The following is a 9,909-nucleotide window of genomic DNA, read 5'->3' on the forward strand; positions in this document are numbered from 1 at the left end:
TACTTTATTGCATAATCCAGTAAAGCTTTGGTTCAAGTTAACAGCTTCTCCTTATTTATTAATGATAAACTATCCTTACTTACTTACAAATGGCTTTTAAGGAACCCGAAGGTTCATTGCCGCCCTCACATAAGCCCGCCAGCGGTCCCTATCCTGTGCAAGATTAATCCAGTCTCTATCATCATACCCCACCTCCCTCAAATCCATTTTAATATTATCCTCCCATCTACGTCTCGGCCTCCCTAAAGGTCTTTTTCCCTCCGGTCTCCTAACTAATACTCTATATGCATTTCTGGATTCGCCCATACGTGCTACATGCCCTGCCCATCTCAAACGTCTGGATTTAATGTTCCTAATTATGTCAGGTGAAGAATACAATGCGTGCAGTTTGTGTTGTGTAACTTTCTCCATTCTCCTGTAACTTCATCCCGCTTAGCCCCAAATATTTTCCTAAGCACCTTATTCTCACACACCCTTAACCTATGTTCCTCTCTCAAAGTGAGAGTCCAAGTTTCACAACCATACAGAACAACCGGTAATATAAGTGTTTTATAAATTCTAACTTTCAGATTTTTTGACAGCAGAACCGAATAATAACACGCATTTCCAATATTTATTCTGCGTTTAATTTCCTCCCGAGTGTCATTTATATTTGTTACTGTTGCTCCAAGGTATTTGAATTTTTCCACCTCTTCGAAGGATAAATCTCCAATTTTTATATTTCCATTTCGTACAATATTCTGGTCACGAGACTTAACCATATACTTAGTCTTTTCGGGATTTACTTCCAAACCGATCGCTTTACTTGCTTCAAGTAAAATTTCCGTGTTTTCCCTAATCGTTTGTGTATTTTCTCCTAACAGATAAACTATCATAGTTGTAATAATATTTTTTGTGCTTTATATGTAATAAATTATATTATAAAATAATAAGTTATACATTATAAAATTATATATCAGATTTGTTTAATATTTGTATACATATATATATATATATATATATATATATATATATATATGCGTATGGTTTTACTTCTCATAGGAGTTTTGTTTCTCCATTGTCAGCGTTATCAAATCATTACGTATTTTAATATTGTTGATGGGGTCAACGTCTTAACTCTCATTATAAAGGAACTCTAGAGTCTAGACATTACAGATAATGACGGATTTATTATTTCATCGGTCCAATTTATTTTATTTGAATAAGTTACATAATGTACCTAGATGTATGTCTGTTATATGAGGGGCTCACAACCAGAGTGGACAAAGTCCACCAGTGATCAGTTTGTGGATTAATACAATCTCGGATGAAGAAAACTTAGATTTATTCATTGCCGTAACAAACAAAGTCTATAACTCATTTGTTACTCCACAGAGGGCAGCATTTCCTATGGAAGGTAAAGGTTGCTAAGAGTGAGCCAGGAACTTTAAGACTCAAAATCTCAGAACTATTCCAGATGGACTTGGTCCACTTTGGTTGTGAACCCCTCATATCTCTGTTATATTCCGCTATGTCGACTGCTAGCTGGTGTGATGTCAGCGGTTGGGAAAAGCAGAATCTCACGCTCAAGCTGGTTTGAAGATCATTTAAATCAGTCCTGCTACATCAAAGGTACCGACGCGAAGTGTCCATACTTGTAGTTCCCTATACGCTGGGTATATCAGGTTATATCGATTTAGATTAAACCCAACTGCATTATCGTGAAGTATTTTATCTTCCTTCTGAACCACCTTGTACTTTGGTATGCACAGGCGACTTTCGCGTACTACAAATAGTTAAACCCTGGCTTATGAGAGAGGTAGAAACTTTGTTCTTTCTCTCCTGAAAACTGAGTAACTTCGTGTCTTTCTATGCAATATTGTGATACTAATCCGTTCTTTGAAGTTTAAGGGTGCTATTCATAGACATTTCGCTAGCCCGCGCTACGAGCGTGCTAAACAGGATTTATATCATATCATATCGCTGACACTGGTTTATGAATACGAAAAACGTTAGATCGCTGATCATCCACCGAAAGCCCGCGCTAAGAATGTCTATGAATACGGCCCTAATTATCTAATAAGCAAGTTATCCGGTTGACACACATAACAACAGAATTTTTTCATTTTGCCTGTGCTGGGATTATTAGGACTACTTCACTTTTGGAACATTGTTCTTTAACCTGGTATTAGCAGAGGTTATCACTTAAAACGTCCTAGTGTAGTCGTTATGATGTGTGTTCATCAGAAAGAGTAAATAAACCCGTCTAATATTTCATATTTATTGTTCTGCTTTGTAAAACGCTGAGTTCATAGTAGTTTGTTGTAAGCAGTTTAATCTATATCTGTATTTAAAAAGGATGATCCATAATATGATTATAAATCTTCGCCAATATAATATGTTAATGACTTGCAAACAAAAATCTCTGCGCTGTATCAGGTATACACCGGTACGTAGAATACAATTCCCAGTGTCGGGAATGAAACTACAGTTGTGTTGGTTGAATGCTTTATTTTTTTTTTCGGTTTACAAACGGAGAATATGAGTCTATGTTGACAAAGTAATTAATAAAGAACATGCAATAATAGTACATTATGCAACGAGCCTATAGTGGTAGTAATTAAGACGCAAGTATGTTAGTTCATGAAACGAGCGCAAGCGAGTTTCATAATTTTCATACGAGCGTCTTAATTATCATTATAGGCAAGTTTCATACGACTTTTTATGCTCGACCATATTTCTAACTTGAAATTATTCTAAGTTTTCTTGTTATAGTTATGAGTCACGAACGGAACGGAATTGTGAGATGTGCGCAGACGCGAAAGTATTTATTTTTTCCGAGGCACGAATATCATTGACCTTGATATAACCGAGAGAACATTAGTCTTGATATAACCTGGAAATTGATTTAGAATTGAAAAACGAGATGACAAATTGAATTTATTTGAATATTATTTACAATTAACACTAATTATTATAGTAACAGAACATAACCTTCTGCGACAGTATTGGATTTTCAGCCTCGTGACATTTCCCTCGTTGTCTTTCGATTGCATATCGGAGAATAATAGAAAACCTGAACTTTAATGAATAGATGTACTTTAATGACATGCATTAAAGGACTGCTACCAGGTGTATAATTACTACATTTCGGCATGGTCGAGCATAAACTATAAAGATATTGTCTCGTAAATATTGTCATTTTAAAACTATTTTTGACCTATTAAGTCGTGATACAGAATATAAGTTATTTAGTCTTTAAAGTAAGGATCGTTTGTTTCCATGGTCTTGATCAACCAGTTCATGATTCATTGAGCGTATTCCGAATCTCAGCGCTGAGCAATCTGATGGCATCACGGTGTTCCGAATTTCACCGATGGCGTCACTGATGCTGCACCGGTGTCGCACCTATCGGTGCTTGCAGAGGTGGTGGCACATCAGTGAATCTGATTGGTTCTTGTATAGGGCGGGAATTAGCAGACGAATGACATCGTGCACTATTGTGTCATGGCGGTGTGTTCTGCGTTGGTTCTGCTTTATTGTTTGTAATGAGCACAACATAAAAACAATATGTTATAGCTTATGAGCGAACATGTCAACGGACCAGTTATTACTACCGGTTCAAGAAATAAATTGTTATGCTCTCTTCTCTATGAACGAGATGGCAGTACAGAAATTTCGCAAAATTTTGCTAGCGTAACACAGACAACAACTTGTACAGTCGCCATGACAGCCATCGATCCTTCCAGCAGTTTTGTTCCTATTTCGCTGCAGCGTGACGTCATTGTTGTCCACCGGTCCGGTGAGATTCGGAATACGCTGATTGACAGTTCTGGTCCCTAATTTTTGACTCGAAGTATTCGGAATTCGCGGATACCGACTCCGACTTCCTCGAAGCCCTGGAAATTTTCTTCCCGGTAGAAAATGTGCCGTGGATTAGAACAAATCGTAATGCGAAGGCGCAAGATCAGGGCTATAAGCTGAATGTGGTAGGAGTTCGATTTCTCCCATGTCCTGGATTTTTTTGTCTGGTAAGTTGAGGTGTGTACAGTCCTGGGCCATTCTATTTCAACAGAACTAGCTTATGATTCACTAATGGCGGATATCTTTGAGATAAAACAGCGTAAACTTTTAAATTGGTCAGAATACAGAGTGTCCCAAAAGTAACGATTCATTTTATGAAGGGCATATTTAATATAGGAAACGTATGTATAAAGTATTTCAGAAATAAGTACCTAATTTTTTAGGGACGATAGGTTGTACCTATGTGTTTATGTTTCGCAAAAGAACGTGGTGTCCGTGATGACACATTCTCACGCTATCCAATGTTAACATGCTGTCTATCCGCCTGGAAGTTAGGCAACCGGCATTGAAAAGAGCACCTTTAATTTGGTTACACTGCTACACCACCTTTCGACTACGTAGTGCTATGTAGTGTATCTGATGACTGCTCTCCAGTTAATGTTGTGTTTGTCATCTCGACGGAGTACATGTCGTGGTGGGCCGGTTCATTGGCCAGCACTGTCACCTGATCTCACGCCTCTTGATTTATATTTGTGTGCACACATGAAGACTTTGGTATATCAGAATCTAGTAGACACTGAGGAAGACCTAGTGGCACTAATTGCCGCTGCTGTAGGCGAAGTTCGCGATAACGCACACGGTGTCCAACGGTCCTCGGGTGCGACGAATGGAATTGGGTCGTCAGGGCAACGGCAGACACTTTGAACACTTTCTGTGAATTACGTTCAAGTAAATGTAAATGTAAACTGAATAAACCTCTCGTGTCTTCACTTCTTAAGGGGAGAGGATGGTATTTTTTGGTGAAAAATGAGTAAATTAAAAACAAATTCTTTAAAATACTCTCTTATATGTGTGGAATACATAGCATAACATTTTGTGGGTATTTGTGCCCTTATCGGATGTTGATTCGCCATTTTTAAACTTCCTGCGTTATGGATTTTTAAATCACTCGCCCACTTTTATTGTTGTTTCCGGTAAATTAAATTTTCAAAAAATGTTTCTTCTTCTTTAAAATACCCTTTGATATATGTGGAATGTATTGCATAACATTTTGTGGGTATTTGTGCCCTTATTGGATGTTGAGACGTCATTTTTAAACTTCCTGCGCTATGGATTTTTAAATTACACGCCCGCTTTTATCGGTTTCCAGTAACTTCATTTTTTTGCTACATTGCCAGACAAAAATGGATATAATTTCTGAACTATTAAATATACATACATGAAATTTAGAACACACATTCTTTAGACTATTAGGAAACTTTTCTCTGTAACAGAATTTTGTTAATTGATTTCATTTAAAAAATATGTCCGTTTGTTTGCAAGAAAGAAAATCAGAAATTTGTTATTATATTTTAATTGTTTATTTTACAAACGTAGGGACTAAAATCAAAATTCTGTTACAGATAGTTTGTAGAACATGCTTTTGCAAATACATTGTAAAAAACTGTTTGAATCTATCTTTAAAAACGGTTTAGATATATCGGGTTTAGTACAATCCTGCATTGGGTATATATATTTTTTCAAATTTGGGCCCCCAAATAATTGTTTTTTCAAAATATTTTTATTTTGTGGAGTTGCCACAACTATGAGCTCTCTACACACAAAAAATTAATATTTTACACCAAATAGGAAAAAAGTTAAAAAAAATACTATCCTCTCCCCTTAACCAAAGTAGACATCTTGTGCTCTGAACCCCATACCATTGTGGGATGTTCAAAAGTAGCCTACTCCCTACGTATAGTTCCCTCTTTTATTTCATAGCACCTACGGCTACCTATCCCCCAGGGTATCCTATTGCAACTTCGGCATCATGTAGAATATAAACGATTCATCAGCAATACCAGATTCCTATCCTTAAAGTGAATAACCAGACCCAACCTAACATTCCTAAAAAAATTTCGGTACTTATTTCTAAAACACCGTGTATACATAGCAAGGGCACATCTGAGACATTAGATGACTATCAATGAAGTTCAACGCAGCCACTCTGCATGTCAACGCACAGAGGCCACTGTACCGCCATAGCTGTGAATACCCTCTGCAGTTGATCAGATGTGATGCTGTTACCGCTTCCACATTCCTTTCACGCATCTCCCAAGTCCTCAATCGCCGGTGAAATTCTACCCAAAGGTGCTCAATGGGATTGAGATCAGGACTTTGTGCAGGCCAGTCCAACCGGTGAACATTATTGTCTGCATACCACTGCATATTATCCGCCGAAACATGGGGCCAACTTCCATTGTCCAACTGAGTTCCATGTTGCAAGAGGAATGGCGACGCATTCAAGTGGATATCCTACACAAACTAGTGGAGAGCATGCCTGAGAGGGTGGCTGCTGTTATAGCAACAAGAGGTGGTACCAAGAGGTTCTAAGGAGGCAAAAACAATGCCCAATTACTTTTTGGTAGATAGTGTACTTTCATGTTTCAGGACTTTCAATTTTTAGCGCCCTCAATACGTGCTGGCCGTTTCTTGGCTTATTGCTAGCATGCTAGCCCTTCGCCCAAATGTTGACAACCATACGACTTGAACCGTAAATTTACGGTGTACGGTTCGAGCATTTTACCGTACTGTACACGTTGAACATGTTCCTGCGAGTTACTGTACTCCAACCACGAGAAAGTGTCTGGGAAATGAGAGGCAGCGGGGTGATGCTGTTAATGAATGTTGATGTCATAAGGTCACACACGTGGGTACTCATATCTCTATTGACTAACTCTCACAGCACAAACAATAACACTGATACACACATATTTAATACTACCCTAGTTACAAAATTAGATCACTGTTAATCTCCTGGTCTTTTAATCCCTCCATACAGGAAATAACATATGCAGGATAGCGCATGGTTTTTAAACTGACGTTATAACGATAATATTATCTATCTACTTCGCTCCAATAGATGACGCAATAGTAAGCACATTCCTTTCACGGTTGATCTCCTGGTTGGAGAACAGAATGTTTCATTTTTCTACCAGCGCTATGAGCCGTAATCGCCAATGAAAAATTGGTTGTGTTGTAATAGCCTCAGCAGATTACACGAAAGCTGTGCTCTAATAGCATAATCAACTTATCTCCCTCATCTTTCATTTGAACAGTGAGTTTAAAATCGTATGAACGTTCTCTTATTTTTCAGTCGTCAACGTCGAAACCGATTTCTTTGAGAATGGTATCGAAATCGCCAACTCGAGTGAGTGTTGGTAGGGTGCCATGGTTCAACATCCTGGAATATTAGAAAAGGATAATGTTGGCATCGGTTGCCCGTCATGGATTTGAAGATTTGGAAACCTTTGGTAAGTACAATGAGTCTTAGGTATATTATTTAGAAAGAGTAAAGTTTGCTAATGACGGGTGTCTGACATACAGGGAGATAAACGGAGAGAAAAAATGAGGTGCTGGAAAATTACCATAGACTCGTGCATACAAACAAGCTCTCATTCCCTCTGGAAAGTCAAAATATTCTCGGTCAGTATCGTCATTGACTCTGCTATGATAACATGTATTCGGTTGAATAGCATGTTTTCATGTACGATTACTTTCGCTAAATTTGAAAATTTTAGCTGTCGAACACACTTTTATAGAATATTTCCGAATTTTCTTGTACTAAAGCATGTGTGATGAATTTTGTCTCACTGTGAAAAGAGAGAGAGAAAGGAGATATGTCTTACCTCGTCTGTGTTGTTATGGCGATGAGAGGAGTGAAGCGATGCCGTCCATCCATCCAGTGGCGGAAGGGACTAGTTGATACATTCTGTAGCGCAAAATAAAATAACAAAAATCTCTCTTCGTACTGTGTAGTTCCTTCACTGAGCTTGTCTTTCAAGAAACTGAGTTCCGGTATCATGTACAATAACAAGGTTTTGAAAGGAATTCCGAAAATTTACAACTCTCCTGTAATCTCCACCCTCATTTGAAGGGACTTGGTTTTATTGCTACTGAGACAAGATAAACCTTACCAGATATAGTAGGAGTATGATTTAAAAATTAGTTGCAAAACTTCGTGTAATGGGATCACTGCTGAATATACTGTAAGGAAAACTAAACGTAGACATGTTCTTACTGAAGACAAATTGGACGAGATACGAGGCCTGTCTAAAAAGTAGCCGACCTTTAGCCAGAAAAAATATTTCAAATACCTGACGGGGTTGAGACCCTAATCCCATTCAAAGTAGGCCCCTTGTGTTTGCACACACTTAGCCCACCGATCCTTCCACTGCCGGAAACACCTCTGGAAGTCTTCTTTTGGAATGGTGTTCAGCTCCGTTGTCGCGTTACGCATTATCTCTTCTCTACTCTCAAAACAGGATCCTTTCAGTGGTGTCTTCAATTTTGGAAACAACCAGAAGTCGCAAGGAGCCAGGTCTGGAGAGTAGGGAGGTTGGCGAACGGTTGTAATTCCATGTTTGGCCAAGAAAGTGTGGATCAATTGGGATGAATGTGCGGGGGCGTTGTCGTGATGCAAGTGCCAGTTGTTCGCCATCCACATGTCTGGTCTTTTGCGCCGAACTGCATCACGGAGTCGCCGGAGAACATCGTGATAGTACTCCTTTGTCACCGTTTGTCCTTCCGGTGCGTATTCGTGATGCACAATTCCACGGACATCAAAGAAAACAGTCAGCATCACCTTGATTTTGCTCGCACCTGCCGCGCTTTCTTCGGCCTTGGAGACTCGGGATGCTTCCATTGCGACGACAGTCTTTTTGTTTATGGGTCGTACCCGTACACCCATGACTCATCTCCAGTTATCACGGTGTTCAGAAACCCAGGATCAGTGTTGGCGGTGTCCAGAAGGTCCTGTGCAACGTCACGACGGAGGTCTTTTTGTTCAGGGGACAACAACTTGGGCACGAATTTCGCAGCCACTCGGTTCATGTTCAAATCATCACGCAAAATTGCATGTGCAGAATCTTTACTCACTCCAACCTCTTCGGTAATCTCCCGCACGATCAAACGACGATCTGCCATCACCAAATTTCGCACCCTCTCAACAACAGCTGCACTCGGAGCAGTTTGGGGCCTGCCACAACGCTGCTCACTCTCCGCTGATGTGCGGCCATCTTTGAATCGGTTGAACCACTCCTTAATTTGTGTTACACCCATCGCATCTTCCCCAAACACCTGCTGAATCTTACGAATTGTTTGACTTTGAGAATCACCAAGCTTTTGACAAAATTTGATGCAGTAGCTTTGCTCAATTCGTTCAGTCATCTTGCGAGAAAACTAAATCCGACAAACACTTAGAACAGCACCTTACCTGGCGACCACCAGCCAGTGACTGGCACAAGCAAATGCAGTGAAAAAATTCAAGCATGCGCATTACGGTTCCTCCTTCCACCGTGCACAGTGGCGCCGCCTTAGAATCACTACTTTGCGCGGGAAAATTTAAGGTCGGGTACTTTTTAGACAGACCTCGTATATGCCTGTTTAGAAGCCAGTCGGGGAAAGTCAATTGGTAAGTTAGCATAACAAACATGGGAATCAAAAGTGCCTGTACATTTGGTGACAAAACTTAAAATTTTGGCTGTATAAGGCAACAATGGTTTAGTGCCTTCTGCCAGTAGATGTAGAAGCAAGATTACATCATTGCACATGGTTCGAATACAGTAAACTCATAAAGGGATTATTTTCTATTCAGAACTATTTGGTCTCAACTGGTATGTTAATAGTCGAGTCTGAACAATAGTTAGTCTATTGGAGTAGAGTAAGGAAATTCCGCATATCCTTCATGAGGCTATCTCACATGACGTGATAATCGGGGTATGGTGTAGAATTGTCGGGTCAGTGCTTTTCGAGAATACCATAAATTCTGAACGATATGTTGTTGATAACATATTGACCTTCCATGAACTGGCAGAACAGAAAACTTATGCTCATTTTATGCAGGATAATGCGACTGCGCATATTGCA

The sequence above is a fragment of the Periplaneta americana genome, chromosome 2 (genome assembly GCF_040183065.1).
Source record: "Periplaneta americana isolate PAMFEO1 chromosome 2, P.americana_PAMFEO1_priV1, whole genome shotgun sequence".
Lineage (NCBI taxonomy): Eukaryota > Metazoa > Arthropoda > Insecta > Blattodea > Blattidae > Periplaneta > Periplaneta americana.